Source organism: Mchenga conophoros, linkage group LG2, assembly GCF_057382185.1.
Source record: "Mchenga conophoros isolate Kocher_MC1m ecotype Shallow Benthic linkage group LG2, M_conophoros_male_GT1.1, whole genome shotgun sequence".
Taxonomy (NCBI): domain Eukaryota; kingdom Metazoa; phylum Chordata; class Actinopteri; order Cichliformes; family Cichlidae; genus Mchenga; species Mchenga conophoros.
Window position 1 is genome coordinate 13,839,182 of NC_140527.1, and position 24,790 is coordinate 13,863,971.

At 43.5% G+C, this 24,790-nt stretch overlaps 1 protein-coding gene across 1 annotated transcript in view; it reads left to right on the top strand.

The window, feature by feature from the left end:
• The first annotated feature begins 18,413 nt into the window (after positions 1 to 18,413).
• fat2 (FAT atypical cadherin 2) overlaps positions 18,414 to 24,790 on the top strand; it is a 91,853-nt gene continuing 85,476 nt past the window's right edge. The window contains exon 1 of the mRNA XM_085286794.1: positions 18,414 to 18,599. The gene's annotated coding sequence lies outside the window, so the exon portion shown is untranslated. The remainder of the gene's footprint in view (positions 18,600 to 24,790) is intronic.

Genomic DNA, 24,790 nt, shown 5'->3' on the forward strand with positions numbered 1-24,790 from the left:
CCCGGGCGAGGACATGATAACTCCTGAAAGAGCGTCTTTGTCTGATAGTGGAGCGGAGTATCAAAGTGATGAACCTACAGAGAAACAAGACTTTTGTGTGCTGAAACCTTGAAAGCTTTAAGCTGTCAGGAGCAGGCGCACACACACACACACACACACACACACACACACACACACACACACACACACACACACAACTGTGTTTTTAGTAAGATTTTCATTTTGTGCTGCTGGCTCTGCTAAGGAGGCTGTATATTCACTTTTATTGGTTTGTGTCTTAGTTTGGAGGCTGTCAGACATCCATGTCTGACATACATAAAAGTTTCCTCGTTATGCATAAGGTCAGGGGAAAGAGTGCAACAGTACCCCTGACATTTGACCAGAAGGCTGGATTTCACATCTCATCCTGGAACGTTTTTGCATTTCGGGTAGACTCACTGCTTACTCAATTCTAACCAGCCAGTTTTTGTGTGGAACCAAAGAAAATGGTTTTGGTTAAAATGCACATTTTTACAACACTGATCACAGTTACAGCCAGACACAAGAGTGTGCTTATTGGGAACCTTTTATACCTTTTATCTATTATTATTTATTAATTTAACTTTATTTTTCCACTGAGATCAAAAGAGAGACTGAAGTATCACCAGTGTCCCGTCATCACCACCGTCCTCCTTCACTATTCTCTCTGCGCTCCATCAGTCGATGTGGCTCCTTTGGTTCCTCGGTACAGATATTCAGCAGGAGTTGTTTCTCATTGAGATCTGATCTGTTTCAGTGTTCCTGTAACTTTTTAACAGTATACTTTTATAATTATGATGAAACTAAAAATGTAGGCCTAACTGAGCCTAATAATTAGCTGGCATCGTTATCTGTTTCTCAAAAACAGCTTCCAAATGTGTGATGTGAGCGCAGTGAGGGCAGATATAGTCTCAGGATTTCCTTACTTTAAACATCAAAATATATAAATATCAAAGACTAGTAAACAGAAAAGACAAAGCTCGTCACTTGTTTCAACCAAGGGCAGGTAAAAACAATCGAATTCTGCCCTCCAGCCGTTGGTAATGAGTGGAACAACTTTTATTTTATTCACTGTCTCATCTCCTGTGTCTACACACCAACACTAAGTGCTGCTGTTACCTGTGCAGTGAAACGTCTGTTTGTTTGTGAAGAAGAAGACACTTGTGTTCATAACACAAGTGTGTTGTGGCGCTGATGTAAAACAATCATCCGCTCCTTTGGAAGAGGCACAATTAAATTTTTAAGTTAGGGGAGTTGTTTGTAATGAGTGTTCAATCTGAAGCACTGCCAGGTCTACAGAGCATGTGTATAACAATGTGTGTGATAATGACAACATCATCAGCGTTGAAGAGTATTTTCCCTGGAACGCCCTCCATGAGGCATTTATAAAAACAGAAAACAAGTCCTGGAGTTGAGCCCTGTGGAGAATCAAGGCATCTTTATTAAAGACTCGATATTCAAGAAGTAGAACAATCAAAAAAGAGGAAAAAGGAAAAGAACATGAAGGATGTGTCTATACCCTGCAGAGCACTCACCGCAGCTGGGATAGTTAGTGGAGGGTACAAAATCTTACACTTGATAAATCCACAATGACTTTTCTGAGCACAGCTTGAAATCCTGCGGCGACATCATTTCCCTGAATCGTCTCCCCCATGATGATCTTACAGCATCATCACTGCTACTTTTTCTCCATCAGTGTGCAGCATCCTGGAGGTCATCTACAGGGAGTGCAGAATTATTAGGCAAGTTATATTTTTGAGGAATAAGTTTATTATTGAACAACAACCATGTTCTCAATGAACCCAAAATACTCATTAATATCAAAGCTGAATGTTTTTGGAAGTAGTTTTTAGTTTTAGCTATTTTAGGGGGATATCTGTGTGTGCAGGTGACTATTACTGTGCATAATTATTAGGCAACTTAACAAAAAACAAATATATACCCATTTCAATTATTTATTTTTACCAGTGAAACCAATATAACATCTCCACATTCACAAATACACATTTCTGACATTCAAAAACAAAACAAAAACAAATCAGCGACCAATATAGCCACCTTTCTTTGCAAGGACACTCAAAAGCCTGCCATCCATGGATTCTGTCAGTGTTGTGATCTGTTCACCATCAACATTGCGTGCAGCAGCAACCACAGCCTCCCAGACACTGTTCAGAGAGGTGTACTGTTTTCCCTCCTTGTAAATCTCACATTTGATGATGGACCACAGGTTCTTAATGGGGTTCAGATCAGGTGAACAAGGTGGCCATGTCATTAGTTTTTCTTCTTTTATACCCTTTCTTGCCAGCCACGCTGTGGAGTACTTGGACGCGTGTGATGGAGCATTGTCCTGCATGAAAATCATGTTTTTCTTGAAGGATGCAGACTTCTTCCTGTACCACTGCTTGAAGAAGGTGTCTTCCAGAAACTGGCAGTAGGACTGGGAGTTGAGCTTGACTCCATCCTCAACCCGAAAAGGCCCCACAAGCTCATCTTTGATGATACCAGCCCAAACCAGTACTCCACCTCCACCTTGCTGGCGTCTGAGTCGGACTGGAGCTCTCTGCCCTTTACCAATCCAGCCACGGGCCCATCCATGTGGCCCATCAAGACTCACTCTCATTTCATCAGTCCATAAAACCTTAGAAAAATCAGTCTTGAGATATTTCTTGGCCCAGTCTTGACGTTTCAGCTTGTGTGTCATTAGACCACACCCCTTCTCATTACAGAGATGCACATCACCTAATATGCTTAATTGGTAGTAGGCTTTCGAGCCTATATAGCTTGGAGTAAGACAACATGCATGAAGAGGATGATGTGGACAAAATACTCATTTGCCTAATAATTCTGCACTCCCTGTAGTACGATGCCTGTGCTTGTGCAGGCGTCATTCTAGCGATAAATACCTTCACCTTATTCGATCTGTAATGAGGTGTCAGACATATTAGTAATAGTGAGATTATCATGAGTGTAAAATCAACTGCTGTATGTGGCAGCGTGCACACCGTAAACAGAACGCATGGTGAGGAGCCGCTGGGCACGTGCAACGTTATTCTCTGAAACACACAACAGTGCTCAACCAATCAGAAGCAGAGGTTTAAAAATACTCCACAAAGCAAGCCAGGTTTTAGCTCAACTTTGTCCTCTCTGTCTCCTACCTTTTGCTTTTCATTTCCTTCTCTCGTTATTTATTTATGATTTTAAGATGAGAACTTGTTCTCGTGCATTTTCACGTTTTAACAGTTTGTTTTTCAACTTTTCCCATTTCACTCATGGTTGTTAAGTGTCACTCAGGAGGCATGGGGTCAATCGTATGAATATTAAGTACGTTCCTCCATCAGATTACCTTTAGTTTGAATGAATCTCATATTTCCCTGTGCCAAATCCTTGAGATGATGGCAGGTATAAATATTGATGTTTATGGTTCTGGCTGCTGTCGGCGTTGTTGTTCGCATAACATCCTAGCATGGTGCCGATGATTATACACCACAGTGACATGTTTAACAACCTCAGAGACACAGTGCGCTGCCTCCCTGCACAACACAAACACCCAGAGAGATGCCGTGTTCACAACAACACGTCCACAAACTCCACAAATAAACAGCACGCCCATATGTATGCTAATATTAGTAGGGAGAAAACTGTGATTTCACAGCTGAATAAATGATTTGCTTCCTATTTGATCTGTAAAATTTCTCCTCTGTACTCAAGGGGTGGTTTTTATTTCTCTCCATCTGCTCATTGGCTTCCACTTATTCCTTGAGTTATTCCCTCAGTCTCTCAGCAAGCGAGTTATGCTTGGAAAGAGGGAAGAACCAAAAGATGGAGAGAGCAGAGGAGAAAAGGCTCGCTGAAGGAGAAGAGGATTTTTTTCCAAACTCTGTGTTATTGGAATGAAAAAGAGATGTTCCTAATGTGGGAAAATCCTCTGACATCTGTGCAGGCAGTGAGATGACACAGGCAGTTGAAATCTTTGACCTTATGCTTATTTGGTTATCTCTCCGTTACGAGCTAACAAACATGAAGCTTTACAAGCTAAGGACTCGATGACGCGATGAGTCAAGGATCCATCTGAAAGACCAAAAGTAGAAACGATTATTAAAAAGAAACAAAAAAGTCAAACTGCTGACAGTAAGATTAGTCTGCTGTACTGGCTGAGCTGCACTTGGAGAGATCATTAATCACTGAAAATTTGCTATTATCACTTCTGATTAGATTATCAGACTGAATATAAAAGATGTCTGTACGCCTGTGCCGCCATCCACATGTCAAAGAGGCCACGCCCCTAATAATGAAAACAGGTGAGTTTTCATTATTATCTCCTTGGTGGCCGCTTATCGGGGCCTGGAGCCTGGGGCTCGCTCGGGCCACTTCGGAGGTGGGGTGCCCCCGGCCTCTCGGCCTGGGGCTCGGTCACTCAGGCACGGCTGGCTGCCGGCGGAGCTCACGGGCGCGTCACTGCAACTCCCCCTGGCTTCTGCTCCGCGGCTGCTGAGTGAGCCCTCATCTGGGACTCTCCTCAGCTCTTTCTGGGACAGTGGCGCGGCTGCCCCTCTGTCGGTCTTCCTTGGTCTCTTGTGTTCTGGGGGCCTCTGGATGTCTGGAGTTTTGATCTCCTCCATACCTGCTTCATGCCCTGGAGGACGGGGCTGTGGCCCCCCCACACCCTCTAGCAGATCATTACATGAAGGAACCTTTTAAAAAAAACAAAAAAAAAACAAGCGCGTCCATGCTCACAGGTGTACACACGGGTGATCACACCCACAAACTACACCCTTTTTGGCTCCTACCTCAAAGCACACTGTGTTCTGTTGATCTTATGTGCTGCACAATAATGTTTAATATTTAGTATTTACTGTCATATTCCCATATATCATTGTGATGTTGTTTATTCTATTACTCTTGTTCTCTTCTGCTTGTTTTCTTTTTTCTTTCTCAGCAGGTGACCCAGGTGATCGATATATGCATTTTTTTTTCTGCTCATTCTGTTGGTTTTTGTTTTTTGCCCTTCTCCCCCGTCCCTCTTCTCCGCTGTTTCTCTTTCCCTCTTTCTTTCTCCCCTTCTTTCCCCCAGTCAAGTCTGTCCCGTATTCAGCAAGTGAAAATAAAATAAACAATAAAAGGTGAATCAAATGGACCATTATGGCAAGGCTGGGATGGTCAATTTGGTAAAGTAAATCCGTTGGGCATCTTTCTTTGCCTTTAGACAACAATTCTGATGGCAAAAGAGCCAAACGGGACAGGTGGAAAAAAAAAAAAGAAAAAGAAAAAAAGAAAACAGGTGAGTTATAAAAACATTTGCAGTTGTGATGAAGGTGGAAAATACTTACAGAGGCTGCTGTAAAGTTTTACCATGGGAGTCTATAGGGACTGCATCACTGCTGCCTCTGCTGAATATTAGAAGAACTGCAGGTTTTAATGATTCGTGTTTGAGCCCTGGAGGCTGCAGATGTTGCTACTTTTATACGACAAAATTGACATCGGTAAGACCAAAGAAAGATCAAATTATGAATGAGAAACACAAATAATATTCTTTTAGATGCTTCTTTGCAAACAAATATTATACTATTATTATAGAGCGGGATAACATGCAGACCTCATGTATCAGTCTGTTGGAGAAGGAGCTCTAGTCTCTCTGTCTGTGCAGTGAGCGGCTCAGAGGGCGGTCAGGATACAATACAATACAATTTTATTTATATAGCACATTTAAAAAACCACAGGTATGCCAAAGTGCTTCACAGAATGAGTTAAGAGCAGTAATAAATACAAATATAAAATACAAATGAAATATACTAACAGGCGGGTGACATAACTAACCAATAATACACCAGGCATAGTAGGCACCAGTGAAGTCCACACAAAATGCTGAAGGTTAAAACATTATAAACATTAACAAAGTGATAAAGATAAGTTCCAGTACACTAAAAATGTGGGCTCTGGGAGGCGGGGAAAGCAAGGCTAAACAAATAAGTTTTTAATCGACATTTAAAAGATTGAATTGAATCAGACGCCCAAATAGCTAGGGGGAGGTTATTCCAGAGGTAGGGTGCGACAGCGGCGAATGCGCGGTCACCTCTGGTCTTTAGCCGAGATCTAGGTCGCACCAGGAGCATTTGGCCTGCTGATCTAAGCGCTCTCCCAGGGATATAAAAGCTGAGGAGATCCGTAAGATAGCTGGGCATGGTGTTATTTATGATTTTAAAAGTGAGCAATAAGATTTTGAAATCAATACGAAATTTAATAGGGAGCCAGTGCAGGTCGGAAAGAACTGAAGTAATAGACTCAAACCTGCCAGTTCCAGGTAAGAGACACGCAGCCGCATTTTGAACGAGCTGCAGTTTGTGAACAAGGGCAGAATGGAGACCACTATAAAGGGAATTACAATAATCTAACCTTGATGTAACAAAGGCATGGATAAGTTTCTCCAGGTCCTTACGTGGTATGTAGGGCTTGGCCTTAGAGATTAGACGTAGTTGATTGAAACTCGATTTAACTACGGAGGACACATGTTTGTCCAACTTGAAGGAACTGTCCAAGACAACACCCAGGTTCCTCACAGTGTCAGAAAGAGAGTCAGCAAAGGGCCCAAAAATACCAATTAGTTCAGCCCGAGAGAAGGGAGTATCAAAGATTACAATTTCAGTCTTCTTATCATTTAGAATGAGAGAATTGCTCAGTAGCCAGTTTTTAACTTCCATCCATACAATCAAAGAAGTGTTGCAATGACGATGTGACATCCTCAGCTAGTTCAAAATAGATTTGAATGTCATCCGCATAAAAGTGAAAAGAAAAGTTGTATTTATCAAAGATTCGGCCCAAGGGTAACAAGTATAAAGAGAACAGCATGGGACCCAGAATAGACCCCTGGAGGACACCAGAGGTAACAGGGGCAATGGAGGAGGCGTAGGTACCCAATGGTGACAGAAAAGGACCTTTCTGAGGTCTTAAACCAGCTAAGGTTTCAGATCATAGGATGATCTATGATGGAGAACAGTTTGTTCAGTAACCTCCTCGACACGCAGCACAGGTCCTCAGAACCTGGGGCTGATGCCGTTAGGACCTCCTGCCCTGCTCTGGTGTAGTTTCTCCAGCTGTTGCCTGCCCACAGCCAAGCAGGGGTGTGATCCACAGAGTTCACATGGGAGGACAAAAACCAGTGAAAGTGTGGAGGCAGCAGAGGTCTGTGAACTAAACCTGTTGAAATCATTCAGCCCCTTTGATCTCCAACCCTCTCCAGGCTGCCCGCTGCCTCCTGTACCAGTTCTTGCAGTCCTTGCAGTCCTTCACCTTCATCCTTAAGCTGTGCTCCTCAGGTTGTTCCCATCTCCAGACCTGAAGACATTCTTCATTTTGTCGCATTAAATCCGTCTTTTACGTCACTGACACAAGACAGGCGCCAATTATCAGCGCCGGAGAAGCGCCTGAGAAGACATCGCGAACGCTTCCTGGTCATCCAGTGTAGATGTTAGTGAAACTGTTGGGAAGACAACGTTGGAGAAATGTGAACATTTTATTTGTACTGTATAATCTGAAGATTCTGACAGAAATCTGCAACTATCCTTTGAAGCACCACTCCTCTCTAAAACAGCAATAATGATAATTATTAGGTTATCTACATTATTATGTAAATAACAAAATAACTTAAACGTAAAGTCCGAAGTCTTTATATTAAGGGCCATCAGTCAAATAATATTGTTTGGTCTGGGTCTAAACAGAGCACGTTGTGTGTGACATCTTTTGCGCATGCGGGCCGCTTTGAGCGTTCACACTAGAGCACGTTTGCTGTCACATTTTATTTGTAGTGTGAACAAGCAGACAAAAAAATCGGATTTGATCAAAACATCGGAATTGAGCATTAAGACCTGCAGTGTGAACGTAGCCTTACAATCCGATTTTACTGTTCTCAAAGCAGGACACATTCCCACGGCTGGTGCAATGTTGTGTTCACAGGATTTGATGTGTGATACAATCGAACTGTTACCACATGTCCTCCCCATGTGGGCCTCAGCCTCATCTGGATAAAGGCTGTCATTTAACAAGAGGTAAATACTTCAGTGTCAGTGGGAGTAGATTATCATCAGATCTGCTCGGGGGAGGGGGACGGTGGTGGTGGGGTGTATGCATTAGCAGCGTTTGCTCTGTTTCCTCTGGCGGAACAGCTGACTGCTGGTAAAAAGCTGATGGTGCTGGTGATGTTCTGGTTAAGCTCACCAGTAAAGGCAAACACACTCTGATCTAAAAGTCAAGTTTCATGTTTAACACTGAGATTTCTAACAAATGCTGTGAGCATGTGTGAGCCTCATCAGGCAGCCCAGCAAGGTGGGAACAAACGGGGGTGCAGGGTCCGGGGGGGGGGGGTTACTGTTTCACAACATGAGAGAGTGGGGGAGGCAATGGAAACCTGAGACACACGTCAGGGTCGCTGAAAGCTTTTCCTCTGTGTGTGTGTGGGTGTGTGTGTGGGTGTGTGTAAGGAGTTCACACACACCCACACACTGATTTCCACAGTGAAAAAAACCTCCAGGAGATTGAAAGACAAGGCTGATGGCAGGAATGCTGGTATCACTCTGATCGCTGTGTCTCATGAGAGTTCACAGATGAATACCTCAGGAACTCAAACACACTGAAGCATCAGTGCACCCAGCGGCAGAGCTCCAGAGGAGAAACGTGGACTCGATGTCAACCGGTCAGGGCGGCCTCGAAGCTTGTCCCTGTGTTTGACCGAGCAAACACTGTGTGAGGGTGTGTGTGAGAGAGATATACAAGTTAGACTGACACCCCTCCTCCCAGCTCCTGTCCTTCTCCCGACCCTGGATTTCCTGTCACCTGTGTGAGGAGAGAGAGAGCCGGAGTGAGCTTGTTGACAGATGCGTTGACAGGTTTCGGGTGGGGTCAGCTGAGGACAGTTGGAGGCCCTGCAGCCTCGCTCCATCCCTGCACCTGCAGGCCGGTTTTGGCCAGTGTGTTTGTGGCAACGGGTTTCCTTTCACTACTCACCGATCTGGAGGCAACAGCGAGGAACTGAACCTATGAACTCGGAGCTGTCCCAGAGATCACGCCGATGAGTCTTTCATAACACGACAGTTTAACCCACGGCTGCAGCACGAGATTCACTGAAGTAATTTACAAACCAATTTTATTCATTCATCTGCTCATCTACTCCGATAAATTCATAGGTTAACAGTGTAAACCAAACATATGTATGGTTTACACTGCTTACACTGGACATGGTGATGGAGTATGGTCACACACACACACACATTACATCGAGTGTGTGTATTGTTGCTACTAAACAACAAATGACTGAGACAAGCCTGAGACACTGAGCTCATTCTGTGGATGAACACACACACACACACACACACACACACACACACACAGGCTCAGCTGTGTTTTTTCAGTGCGTTTCCAGAGGATCAAAGGTTTAGAGTCAAACTGCACTCAGAAAATCTTTCACAGATTAAAGTGAATCCGAGTAATTGCAGTGGGACTAAACGTTACGACGGTGTTGGGGCCACATTAAGGAGAACACATGAGGAGGAAACGACTTCAATTTTAGTCTCTTTGACTTTTCTCTGAAACGTTTTCTTTAGATGTGAAAAAAAGGACCTCTCCCTCATTCCCAGCATTTCATCTTTGTTATTTTTTTTAGAAGAATTCCTTCATTTTCCCTTAATGTGGACCTAATCTTCTATTTTAAACGGGCAGTTAAAAATAATGTCGAATGTATAGAAAAAAAGCAAAGCATGCAAAACCAAATAAAGAATAGTCAATAAGCAAAAGTGTCACTCCATGAAAAATTAGCCTGAGCTCCCCAGAATCAGCTGATTTTCATATACAGCTTTAAATGTTTCATTTACCTTCATACTATGAGCACACACAGACGGGTGTCAACTGAGAAACAGCTTTAATACTGTGAAGCCACTAAAGCTTAGTGGGACAAGTCAACAACGGGAGACCATATATCCCAAAGATAATGAGGGACGTGGGAACAGGTGGGGAAAACAGCTACAAACACAAGAAGAAACGCTTACCAAAATAAAACAGGAAGAGACACAACGGAACACAAAAAGACAAAAAGACAAAGGTGAAGACTGAAAAGACAGAAATGAGGGAGGCGGGAAAAAAGCCACAAACCAGACTGAAACCAGGAGCAGAAGCTGAAATACAAACGACACAAACCAGGGCCTGCTGTAAGAAAACAGTCACAGGGACAGCTGAACATTCAGTGCTGCACTTTGTAGACGCTCCCTGCAAACAGTCCAGAGGTGTTAGTGGATATGAGAGGATGGGGTATGAGTTTTCACCCCAGAATTTTAAATTTGTGCATTTATTCCCAAAAAAAGAAGCCATGATGATTTTTTTCTTGTAAGCTTGCTTGTTTTTTTTCATGAAAGTGTCTTTTTTCACAATAATCTGTTGTTTTAAAAAAAATAATAATAATAATTTAGCCTTTTTTTCATGTAAATTTCACTTTTTTTCAAAATAAAAGCCACTAAGACTCACATTAACACATTAAAGTTTTGGTGTTTGGGGCTAGGACACAGGCTTATTTTAAAATGAATGTGTGGATGTCAACATGCTGGAGTGCAGAGACGTGAGTCTCTGTTAAATATGTGTCCCTCTCTTTCTGTATCTAAATCAGTCAGACACTCTCATCGCTGATCCAGAGCCTGAAAAATTTTTTTTACACATATTTTAGTCATGAAACATGAAACTTCAGACATGTTGACACTGCTGTGTGATTGAGTGAATGCGTGTTTCTGTGCAGAGGCGTCAGTATGCACGGGTCAATACAGTAGCTCTGAAAACGAATGTCACTCCACTCCTGGCAGACACGTTGATATGGTAAATATTGGAGGAAAGGCAAATGACGCATGTTCTACACCAACAGCCTGCAGAAGTGTGAACTCCACCAAAATGTGTCTGCTTAACCTCAAATGACTTGATCTGTCACACTGGTGGAACGTAAACAGGGACAAAATAGTAAAGGTGACTCTGACCAATGGTACAGACAGCAGATGAGTTTAATAAAAAGGTCATAAAAATGCTTTGTTCATGTAAAAGTTAAAAACATTTCTGGCCCAGTTTGGTCTGATATCCTCGATAAATATGGCTGAAAACATCTGCATCTGTAAAGACATTCCTGCTGTCTAATGTCTGACGGTTTAGTTTACATTAAAAGTTAGAGTTACAGTTACAGTTAGAGTTTAACACAAGATTCATGTTCCACCTACAGGACATTGACTTTATGATTACATATGACTTCGATATACTGCATCAATGAACTTAATACTTGACAAAACATGACAAAAAATGGGTGGGACCAGAGATGGGCAGTAACGCGTTACTGTAATCCGATTACTTTTTTCAAGTAACGAGTAAAGTAAGGGATTACTATTGCAAAAACGGTAATTAGATTACCGTTACTTTCCCGTAAGCCTGCAGATCAACAATGGATAATATATTGAGTGCGGCAGATAGTATGAGCGTGCAGCGTTTAAAGCGTGGAAGTACTGACCTTACTTTGAGTTTGATTCCATAAAAAGTGACAAAAACATTAGCGTCCATCGTGCGTGGGAAGAAAACTTCTTTTTGCAGCGAAAAAAACCGCTAAACTTCCGAGCAAGCACCGAGTGCGCTACGACGTAATGGGAAACTCACAGAGAAACTCGCAGATTCTTTAACTGACCGCGGCACACCTGCACCAGGGTAAACCTCCGCCTGCCCCACTCCTGCTTTACAGGTGAAAATAGAGCAACGGGACCGCTGAGTCTTTGACTTTATTTATTTTCTGCTGTTTTACTTGCATCTATTTGAAAGAGTGAGTGTAAGCACAAAAAAATATTTTATTTTATGTGCTGGAATGTGCAGAAAATAGGTTTAAATGTTAAACAAATTTCTTCCAGTCAGAGAATGTTGCATATAATAAAATTTTTGCTTGATGCATAAAGTTAAAAGATTAAAACTAATAAAACAAGTTTTAAAAAGAGACTTTTCCATTTGATTACATTTTGTATGATGGATTATGCAGAAAAAGTAGAATTGGGCTGAAAGATCTATCGCTTTATCACCTCTTCAGGTTGTAAATCGTGTTTTTAAAAAGTAACTAAGTAATTAAGTAATTACTTTTGAAAATAAGTAATCAGTAAAGTACATATATATATATATATATATATATATATATATATATATATAGATAGATAGATAGATAGATAGATAGATAGATAGATAGATAGATAGATATACACACACTAACTACACAAGATCTGTGCTAAGCGTTGCAAATCTGCAAAACAGAATTGTTAACGTATTAATTTTAATTTCAATTCAGGTTTGATTTTTTTTTTGTGCGCAACGCAGATTTTCTGTGCAGAGACCGTGCCAGCAGTGTGCAATTGCGCATGTGCGCAGCTTAGAGGGAACATTGGTGGGACCTGAGATAAACTCCTCTAAACTGCCAGGATGCTGTTGATGAAATACGGTAGGAAATACATTAGATGTTACCCAGGCAACAGGTACAAGTGACCAGCTTCAAAAAGATGTGCAGTGAGCCAGAGCAGACGCCCGCGCTACACTGTTACAGGGCAGGCTCAGGGATGGGCTGTTGTAAAGGCCGAGTGGGTTTTCCATCAGTGCACCAAACAGAACTGGAGATGGTGTCTTAAATGTGGCCATGAGTGATGAGGCTGTGATACTGATACTTGTGTCGGGATGAATATGTAAACGTTAAAGTGGTGGACTGAACAGCGTGAGATGGCAGCGGGATGCATAAGGTGGATCTGAGCTTTCATTTCCTCCAGGCTCTCCTGCCCTCTGTCCAGCTTCACCTGCTGCCAGTGGCTTCCTGCCCACCTTCTGTTGGTGTTTATTTCTAGCTCAGACCTCCTCCCTCCTTTTCTCCTCTGTTCATCTGTCTTCCTTGCCTTTCCTCCCCCTCGTCGCCCCCTCCATCTCCACCTTCACCTCTTCGTAGTTCACATTTTCGATCTCATTCATTTTGTCCCTCTGTCACCAGCCCTTTCTCCCCTCTGTGACCTGTTTTCCATTCTCTCTTTGCTTTCTAACTCCCTGCTCACATTTCTCACTGTCACTCTTTCCTCATTGGCATTTGTTCCACACATTGTTTACCTTCCTCCCCCTGCTGCCATCTTTTTTTTCATTTCTCTATCTCACCTTTGACGCTCTTTTTTCTCCTTCTCCAACTTTATCCTCTGTTACCTCATTGCTTCTGTGTTTCTTCAGTCTGTCCAACCTTGGCCTGGAAATCCTGGACATGGCCCCGGGGAAACTTCTGCTCACCTTCTGATGCAGCACTAAAGCGAGGACAGTAGTACAAAGCTCTGTATATACATATACATGTATATGCGCACCAATAGTGAGCAACACTAACTTAAATTAGCCCAAACAATTTAGTCTATTAATCACTAATATCAGCATAGAACCGGCACAGCACAGACTGGAACACAGACTTCAGTTAAAATTTGTTTTATTTATATAGCGCCAAATCACAACAAAAGTCGCCTCAAGGTGCTTTATATTGTACAGTAGATACAGAGAAAAACCCAACACCAATTCTCAACACCAATGAACCCAATTCAGGGAATTTAAAATAGAAAGTAGCTCGTCCACAGAAGGACTGGTAGCTCCCCTTACGATAAGGGTTCAGATCGCGCGAACAGGTGTGGGATTAGAGCTCTGGGTAGCTCCCCAACTGGGTCTAGACTGGGTCTAGAGAGTATTTTAAATTCAGGGAATTTAAAATAGAAAGTAGCTCGTCCACAGAAGGACTGGTAGCTCCCCTTACGATAAGGGTTCAGATCGCGCGAACAGGTGTGGGATTAGAGCTCTGGGTAGCTCCCCATCTGGGTCTAGACTGGGTCTAGAGAGTATTTTAAATTCAGGGAATTTAAAATAGAAAGTAGCTCGTCCACAGAAGGACTGGTAGCTCCCCTTACGATAAGGGTTCAGATCGCGCGAACAGGTGTGAAATGTGTGTGTTTAGTTAGTTTGTTTGTTTGCTTGTTTTAATCAATTTTAAATCATGCTTTTTATTTGCTTTTGTTTCTAATGTCTCTGTAAAGCACTTTGAATCACCTTGTTGTTGAATTGTGCTATACAAATAAATTTGCCTTGCCTTGCCTTGCCAACAATCATATGACCCCCTATGAGCAAGCACTTTGGCGACAGTGGGAAGGAAAAACTCCCTTTTAACAGGAAGAAACCTCCAGCAGAACCAGGCTCAGGGAGGGGCGGCCATCTGCTGCGACCGGTTGGGGTGAGAGAAGGAAAACAGGATAAAGACATGCTGTGGAAGAGAGACAGAGATTAATAACAGATATGATTCAATGCAGAGATGTCTATTAATACATAGTGAGTGAGAAAGGTGACTGGAAAGGAAAAACTCAATGCATCATGGGAATCCCCGGCAGCCTACGTCTATTGCAGCATAACTAAGGGAGGATTCAGGGTCACCTGGTCCAGCCCTAACTATATGCTTTAGCAAAAAGGGGAGTTTTAAGCCAAAGCTTGAAAGTAGAGATAGTGATCTGGCATCAAGCTGGCACTTCCGACTGACTGGTGTCATGGCAGAGTGTATTGTCAACCAGATGTGGGCCAGGTCTGGCAATGATGCATTATTTATGCTCCTATTTAACTATTTCAGTTAGAAGACCCAAATGCCATGTTGCAATACTATACTGCTATGGTAGCCAACGTTTCAAATGCATGTTTGACAGGTTTGTGAGTGTACACTTTATCCAAAACCTAGTGAGGGTTTACTCATCTTTGCCAGTGGGTGGCTGTAGCTCAGGCGGTAGAGCAGGTCACCTACTGATCGGAAGGTTAGTGGTTTGATCCAAGGCTTCTCCAGTCTGCATGTTGTGTGTGTGAATGTAGTTAGGAAGCACTCAGTTAAGAGAAAGTGTGTGACTGGGTGAATGTGGCATGTTCTATAGAGTACTTTGAGTAATTTGGGAGAGTTGAAAAATGCTATATATGAATCAGTCCATTCACTGACTAAACAGAGTTTTGTCATGCTACTTTTGCACTATTATGCACATGTTGTTATCACATGGCTTAATTAAGGTACACATTAGGCTGACATCTGGGGCCAGAGCTGAAACTGTTCGGGGCCAGAGCTGAAACTGTTCTGGGCCAGAGCTGAAACTGTTCTCGGCCAGCACAGGGCCAGCAGTGTGTCTGCAACTGACCCGTGGTTGCACACAACTTACACATAGTCCACATACCGCAAAGAATGACGGCCTTTTGGTGGTCCAGATCTGGTTTGCCAGAGGTAATCCACACATGGGCCAGCACAGGACCACCAGTGTGTCTGCAACTGGCCTTGTGCTGGCCCATGTCTGGGCCACATTTGGCAAACCAGATCTGGGCCACCAAAGGGCCATCATTCTTTGCAGTATGTGGGCCATGTGTAAGCACATTGTGTGGGCCATACCAATTTTACTATGTGGGACATTAATAAAGAGAACACAACAATAAATTGGATCTAAACCAGCAGGCTGAGAGTGAAGTGCTCTGTTGGGGTGATACAGTGATTATGAGGTCATGGTCAAGATGGGATTATTATAAGAGCTTGAATGTGAAGAGAAGGATTTTAAATTTGATTCTGCATTTAACAGAGAGCCAGCTAGCTTAGCTACACCGCCTGTGTAGATGGCGTTGTCACATGAACTTTCTCATCGTTGTAGCTGTACACGCCAGGCGCTCAGGCGCCAAAGCATGCAGCAATGTTTTATTCTGGTCTCAGAATGGCTCAGTACTTCTGTTTGCTCTCCATCCACCCATTCTCTTCTGCTTAAGGGTCGTGGAGCCCATGCAATCTGCCATATGGTAGCTGTTTGTTCTGCTTACCTGAAATGATTTCTGTCACAGTCACATCTTTTCCTTCGGAGAGACGAATTATAGCAAACAAACTGCATAAAGCACAGGTTTATTTGGCTCACACAATGATCCCTCTTTGTGACTTCTCCTTCCAACTATTTTGACTTCAAAAAGAAAACTACAGAGGATCATTATTGCTGATAGTGTTATCATTACTGTATTATACCTCTCTGTAATAAGTTGTACTGGAGTCGACCTGTGCTGACAGATAAGTGTGATTTGTGTCCCTCACAGGCCACGGTAAGCCCTTTTCCATTTTTCAGAGTTTATATGACAGGAGAGACTTAATACGTCTTTATTCAGTCATGTAGCACAGAGCAGATACCACCCCCACAGCCCTGATTGTTCTCTGTTTCATTTCCAGCCATTAATGGCCCGGGGCCAGACGTTTGAATCTGTATGCACTCAGATTATTTGTAGTGTTTGCACAGCAGTAACACAAAGCCCGCCGATTCTCTGCTCCAACTGAAGACCACAATTACTCAACTGTTAGTCTCACCCACCACTATCAGCAAGGCAACAGAGTCACAGTCAACTTTGTTAGTTTTGTAGTAACAAGAAGGAATCGGTGGTAAAACTAAATTAAATGCTGAGCCATGAAAAAGAAAATAATTAGATGTTATAAACATTCTAAAAGCCTATTTACACAATTGCAGTCTATGTACTTTACAGTGCAACAAGAGGGATGCAGAGGACTTCTGCTTACAGTCAATCAGACAACTAATAACAGCTGTAGTATGAATCTGTCATAATTCAGTGAAATTTGCTGAGCAGCTAACTATTCATCAGGATATCAGAATATTTGGTTATGATTGTCAGGCTCACGTGCAGCCCTGTGTCACATTACAGCTTTATCATGTGGAAGGAGTGGAGCTGCACAACAGTTTAAACATAATTTTGTGTTTTGCAAAAATATTGTACTAAAGTAAAATATGTAATCCTGCTTATACAGTTCCGATTGAAAGTTTAAGACCACTTGAAAAATGGCAAAAAACATAATTTGCATGGTTGGATCTTAACAAGGTTCAAAGTAGAGCTTCAATATGCAACAAGAAGAAATGGGAGTGACACAGAACATTTTTTGAGCATGCAGTTTAATGAAAACAACACTTAAACTACAACAGATTTTACAGCTGATCAAAAGTTTAGGACCACACTGCCAAAAAAAACCCTGTAAACCCCCCAAAACAGAAATCAAAGTTCCAAACATGAACTCAGTAATGAGTAGCTCCACCGTTACTGTTCCCAAAGTTGTTGATGCAAGCATTGTCATGAGGTGAGTGGGAACATTTCTCTAAATGGTGAAGACGGCCGCATGAAGGGCATCTACTGTTTGGAACTGTTGTCCATTTTTGTAAACGTCCCTTGCCATCCATCCCCAAATGTTCTCAATTGAATTTAGTCAGGGGAACAAGCAGGATGGTCCAAAAGAGTGATATTATTGACATGGAAGAAGTCTTTTGTCCTGCGGGCATTGTGTACTGTAGCGTTGTCCTGCTGAAAAACCCAGAGGTTACCACACAGGTGAGGGTCGTGAGGACATGCTCTCTGCAACATCTGGACATAGCCAGGGGCCGTTTGATTCCCCTGCACCTCCTGAAGCTCCATTGTTCCACTGAAGGAAAAAGCACCTGTAAAATGTTCTCATTATGTAAAAATCAAACACATTATTGGATTTTTATTACCCATGTATTGCTGGGCAGCTTGAACTATATTACTGTTATTTATCACAAACAATGATGGTTTAGGCAACAAAGGACTCTTTGACTCTGCTCACATTAGATCTCTGGTTCACTCTTGTTTTATTCACTTTTTACCAAGCTGAGTTCCTCTGTGTCAGGCTCTGAGGTGGAGATTATTATTGGTGCCTTTATTTCATCACATCTGGATTATAGTTAATCACTGTGTTGTCTTTACCAACCTCCCAGGTTGTTCAGAGTGCTCACATTCAGACTTGCTGCCCATCAACCCATCAAGCCCACTTTAAGATTCTGCTATCGACTTTCAGACCTCTGCATGGACAATCACCAGAGTACATCAATGAGCTTTTACATCCAAACCTCCTCAGCAGGTCACTGAGGTCACGTGATCAGTGTCTCAGATCTGTGGATTAAACAGAAAGTGTTATCGAAATGTTTTACTGAATTCTGGGTTTGGCTGAAGGTCTGTGAGCTCTGTCCTCAGATTTGTTGTTACCCTTCAGGAAAAATCATATTTGCAATAAGAGAAATGTTAAAAATGAAGAGACTGGATGTACAGGATCAGAAACACACACATATGCACTCACCACAGAGGCTCAGTGCTGGCTGAGGCCCAAAGGCCTGAACCCACAGGCAAAGAAAGGGGGGGCAGCCCACGATCTGGGCACATGGAGGGTGTGTGTGTGTGTTGCACTGACAGAGAGGAGGGACAGTGCAAGAAGTGGGTGGAGATGAGATCCTGAGGGAGTGCTGAGGTGTGTGTCTGGTGCAGATCCTCTGAAGGCGCTCAGGCTGAGACTCACTCCTGTAACTCTGCATGTTTGTACACTCGTCTTCTTTTTCTCATGAACTTTGCACCAAACTGTGATGGGAGGACGACGGCTGTCGCCGTGCGAGCAAAGGATTTCTTTTAAAGTTTCCGAAGCGTGACGGGAGAGGAGAAAGAGGAATTCCTGGAAAAGACGTCTAACTGGACGTCAGGTAAGGTTTCCACGCTGCTTGCTGTTTATTGTGAAGAATAATACCACTATTTAGCACCTCAGTGTCACAAAACAGTAGCCAGGAGGAGCTTTAAACAGGACAGAGGAGCTGAAAACTACATGAAGCTCACATGTGAGAAAAGTTCAGTTTTTGCTTCAGTTTTAAAGCACATGTAGGTTTTCTCCGAGGGCAGCATCTCTCCTTGGGAGGATGTCTGAGGTTTAACACAGAGAATAAATGACACGTTTTAGAAAAGAGATGAAAGTGTGAGTGTGTGAAGTGTGTGATCTGACAGGTTTCGCTCCGAGCGTTTGTATGGGAGGAGAGTGAAGGAGCACATGTCAGCGCATGCAGGCTGACGTCCTGAGCTTCAGCCAAAGTTTCTCGGCCTTGTCTTCATATTTGTCCTCAAGCTGATTTACTGTATGAGCAGTTAAATCAGCCTCTGCAGTGCGCTAATAATTTGATGGTTTTGAAATAAGGGTTAGAAGGCGCTGAGGTGCTCCCGTATCCGCCTGCAGGGTCTGCCTGCAAACTGAGTCATGGTGTTTGAAACCGATGGAGGCGAGATAACCTTTAAGGACAAAAACACATAACTTCTCTAAAAGCACACTTTCCCTTTTGCCCTGAACCTGGCTTGACCTCACAGAGTCTGTGTTGTGTCCAGTTGTAATTTGGCTGCCGTGACCCTGGAGAACAGCTGTATCTCCTTCTTGTTCTTCTTCTTCTTTTGTTCGATGCCTTAGCGGATTTGGAACAGCAGCTTGTCTGCCCGTTCTCTGGTCGGCATGTTTGACTTGGTAAGGATTTTACCCTGGATACACCTGGAGCCAGGCCGGCACATGCTGTATGTTAGCTGGTGATCCCGTCAGAGGTGGAGTAACCAGATGCCACATCTCTGATGGGATGTAATAGATTTACTAGAAATCTAGTAAATGGAGTTTCGTGTTTTTTAGGAGTGGATGTTCTGCTGGTATTTCAAAGCCAAGCGCTCCGTCTGGACCAATGGGTCATTTCTCCAGGGCCATTTAATGACAGCGTTGATAACACGGTTGTAATGACTTGTTGAGATAAAGACGTAGCTGGAAGGGTGGCTGAAACTACCCGCCATAAATGAGAGATGGATGGTTAGCTGGGAGCTATTAGTCCAGCCTGCTGGGCTCTTGATGGGACTGAGCTAATGTCTCACAGAAGATTACACAGGATCAAAAACCAGTGCTGAGAGGGCAAAATGAGGTTACATGCACCCTGAGTCAAACACACACATGCCTACCAGAGCAGCGACACACTTCTCCTCCTCTTCCTCACCGAGTCCGAACGAGCCTGATTGACTGATAGCTGCTGCCTGTTAGCATCCTGTGGAACTTCTGTAAATACAGTGCTGTGAGGCAAGAGTGACCCTGTGTGATTTAAACAGTCCCGCAACCTCACATCACATGACTCATACCTTCACACAGTGGCTTCGTACCTGTTCAGGTGATCTGTTTTGGTAAACGCTGGGTGCAAAGGGGTTAAAAATGTCTCTCACAGCCACTGTAACACACACACACACACACACACACACACACACACACACACACACACACACACATATCTGTGACGTGAGAGTTTTTATGAGGGCCTTCAGTGGTGCAGCGCCACATCTCTCACAGATGCTCCACCAGTAAAAGCTTTGATTGTAAAACAGAGCTCGAACAGAGTTTAACAGCAGCATGTAAAAGCTGTGGCTGTCGGGCGTGGGTGGGAGGGGAGCTGCTCCTAAACAAGGAAAAATGTCTTATTTTGATCACAGATGTCGTTAGTCTGCAGACGGAAAAGGACATGAAGGAAAAACGTGTGATTGTGCAACGCTGCAGTAACGTTCAGTTTAAAGGAAAAAAAACAGGTTAGTGTACTTGGGGCAGATTTTTGGCAAATTAAATAAAAGTGCACACAGTCGTGGGGGCTGGTCGAGTGTCAATCACATGATTTTTGAGTCATTAGGACAGCAGATAGCTGAAAAAAACTCTGAAAATTGCAGGTACTGCTATAGTTTAGTCAGACTTTTCTCCAAAGGTTCATTCTGTTCATCTGGACGTAGCGTTTTGTGGGAGAAATGTTTCGTCACTCATCCAAGTGACTTCTTCAGTCTCAGCTGACTGCAGGTTTCCCCAATCCCCAAAACAGTACATGTGCATAATGACTGAAACCAGCCCACTGAAGGAACAATGGGCTGGGAGGTCACCTTCATCATAATTATGCAAATTCTCATGACCATTGATCAACAACCACTGATCAATGACCATGAGTACCATTCACAGAGAGTTGGGGAATGGCTGCAATCACAGCACTGTAAGATGGTGAAAGATGTACCCTTAGGCCCCCTCCTCGATTCAGAGATGGTCTTTCCCTTTTCACGTAAATGGCCTCCTTGACTCTCCTGGACAGATGTACAGATGTGTACATCCTGGACAGCCTGCCTTTTGATTGTTTTCTTAAGGCAAAATAATGCATTCTGGGTAAACTTTGAGGGGTCGTGTTCAGTGGGATAGGTGTCTGAAAAAGGTTCATTTTTACCAACACATGATAGCAGCTGTTATCCATGAACCCTCATTAAGTTGCGAAGGCTCAAAAATAAAAATAAAACCTTCAAAGGCTCCAAACAGTAAAAAGATTTGGAGGTAAAAGTTTGCATGGCTTCATTAAATATGTTAAAGATAGTGTAGGTCAGGTGGGGAAGCTCTGGTTGATTTATCAATCTTTGAACTTCTCTGGCCGTGTCAGCGCACTGTGACCACACGTGTGTGTGTGTGTACTTGAATAAAGCTCATTTGATTTGGTGGACACACACAGCCCAGTTTGACGTTGCATGATCCTGACCACTAAAACCAGAAAAACCTCTGAAAATGTTAACATTTAATAAACCACCAGTTATAAAACTGAACAGTAGAGCTCAGATTTTCCACATCCAGCCTGTTTAGTGTCTCTCTCACAGAAAACTGTCTCCGCGCAGCAGGCCAGGCCACCTTACTTTGCCCGGTATGGCAGGCCGAGGCTGATGTCCGGACCGCAGCTCTCATCTGCCTTCGGTCACGATCACCTATGACTCAGAACGGTGAGGAGTCCCACGTGTACGCTGAACCGGGGAAGATTGGACGTTTCTCTTTGAAACCCCCTGCTGAGGTTAGCGTCTCTGCTTTTGTTGTAGAGCAGAGCTCAGAGTAAAGGTCGGACACATTTCTGATCAAACCCAGAACATTAAATCATTTCACTCACTCTTTCCTCAACTCCTTATTTCTGACGGACTCTCCGTTTGAGGTTTCACTCACAGATGTCGGTCATCGAGGCCGGGTTAAGTCCTACCACACTGTAACTCACTCAGATATAACCGTTCAGCTAAAGGCCTCCACGCTCCAGCTTCACTCTGGGTGTGAATGGGGTTAGTTTGGAGGCCATGACCTTTCCAGACAGAGGTCACCATTGTAGCCTCACCCTGACGAAATCCAGCATCTGAATTTCAGCTGTGAAAGCTGCTTAAAGGGCTTAACATCTGCTTTTTAAGTTAAACACACCCCAGAAAGGCCCAGACTGCTGATTTTCATCAGATTACTGTGAGGAAGCTGGACTTTCAGCTCAAATAAAAAAACAAGCTGCCCTGCCACGAAGCTCACAGAGTAATGTTACTCTCAGCCTCATTATAAAGTCCCCCTAATAAAGCCCCGAAGCACTAATTTATATATGAGAACAGGTGAATAATTTGGGATGGTGACTGGAGCTGACCGTGCAGGGGTCAGGGGTCACAGTCATTGAGCTCTGCTAACGATCACGCAGGAAAAAAGCTATAAAGCGAGAGCAGAGCTGTGAGGCAGCTTCCATCAAAAAGAAGAAGTCATGGGGGTGGGGAGTCAGTCAGTCATACCTCCGACTGGCAGATGCCCAAGAGCCCGATTTTAATTGGTACCTGGAAGTAGGAGCGCATACAAGAGCAGCTGTCTGTTCTTGTATTTTTTCACTTCATACCTCAACAGCCCTCAAACAGCGGAGCACGTTTCACTTCTCCTGTGAAGGTCCAAAAACACTCTGCAGACCTCTGGCTGTAAAAGAAAAAAGCTGACTGACACTTAACACCATGTAGAGTTTAAAGCCCTCCTAACCTGACACGTGGAGCCATCCTGCACCTGGTTGGTCCCTGAACTTAACCCGAGGTCTTTACAGATCTACGTGATGGAGGGATCTCTGTTCTGGTTTTGTCCTCTGAGGAATAAATCCAGTTGACCAAATGTGTCACACTGACAGAGTCTGCACTGTGTGCTGGTAGAGTCTCGATCAGTCGGACTGTTTCAGGAAACTGAGATGTCTGAATAGCAGAGAGGATGCAGGTGAAAGACAGAATCGCGTGTAAAGACGGGGCATGACTTCATGAGAAAACACAGCGTATGTATGAAAGCACCAATAATGCTGCACGTTACTGAGACAGCAAACAGATAAACTGCAGCTGCACGTGGCCGACAGGGTGGCTGTGGAAGTTCTGCCTTGTTGATAATCACTGATCACTGTGGGGTTGGCTGGTATTCGCTCTTCTTCATAGTCAGTTTCAAGTTCCAACAGGTTTGGCTTCATTGAATCCAACATTACAGTTAGGACTAGCTTTGCAGCGTCTGAGTGTCGGCCTCATTCTGGGCCACAGTCCAAGCTTCTGGAGGTTTATTTAAAGTCATGAGCCAGTGGTCGCTCTGCTGTCTGCTGCTTCATGAATGTAAACGTGAACCAAGCTGCACATTTTCACTTTTCAGAACAGTTAATCAATAATAACCTATGGTTTTTCCCTGATTGTTGGGGTTCTCTCTGCATTACTCTAGGTCTTTACCCACAGAATAACGTACTTTGGTGCAACTGCTGTTGTGATTGAAATAAAACTGAATTGAACTGAAACTGCCAGCCAGAGTCGGCGAGAGCCTTTCCCATCATCTGTCCATCCACGACTAACAACAATCACTCTCGGCGATGGTCATGTTCGAGATGGCGTTCGTCATTTTTACAGCAGTAGCCTGTGAACTGTGACAGATCCATACCTGGACGATTCCTCTGAAATCACCTCACTAATCTGTCTGAGATGAGCCTGTAGGTGTTTTCGCATCAGAAACTATGAAATGATTGTGTGAGGGACACACACTGTGCATAGATGTTCTGCAAACAGCAGGCATTTCAAATGGCTGCTGACAATTTGCAAACAGTGCACCAATACAGGGATTAGCGGGGATTATAATGGACAACTCTTCAGGATTAATAAGAAGACCTTGAATCCCCTCTGAGGAAACTGGACCTGGCGTCGATGTTATTTTAAATGTAACTTATGATTCATGAGACATCTTCTTGTTTCATGTGCTGCGCTCTGATTGCTGTTCTTCATCAATTTTAAAACTCTTTCCATCATTAAGCTGCAACGATGTGCTGCAGAGCTGCACGTGTCACAGAGCATAAAGCGACCTTTCGTCTGAAGGCGAGCAGCTGCTGGAGCACCTCATTGTCAAATTTGACATTTGGGGCTGATTTTGCTCTTAAAGGAGGAGGAAGACATTCTTTACGCTTTGCAGTCATCAGATCTTAGGTGTTTTTTTCACCTTAAAACAAAAATGAGTACTTAATAAAGTGGCAGCGGGCGAAGCCTCCCCATCCATCACGGTCCGGCGCTGCAGCCCAGACTCATTACTGTGTGAGATTGTCCCAGTGTAACGACCCTCTGTTGTTCTTTTTAAAGGCTACCAAGGAAATTGAACTCTGCAATTATGCAAATGAAGATGAAAGTCTGAAAGTAAGTTGAGTTTCTGGCAGAGGAAAACATGCCGCCGTGCCTCGGCCCAGACGACAGAGCGCATTAAAGGATAAAAACTTCAAACCGCATTCTTAGTGTTTGTGTGGCTTCAGAAGAAAAAGGCCGCCACGTTACCGGCTCACTGATGTGCAGCTGTGGGCATGCTGGGACACTGGGTGATTAGTGTCAGTAAGTGATTTGTACTCAGCTAATTACTGATTGGTGGCACAGGTGAAATAACGTGAGCCAATCAGGCTTAAGCTTCAGTTTGAACTGTCTCCAGCTTCCTGACTGAGCTTTCGGCTGTGCCGAGTTTGCTCTGCACAGAGCTCAGCTGTTTGTCAATAATAAGAACGATCATTTTTAGCTTTAACACAGCAGTTGCTTTGTGAAGCTTTCA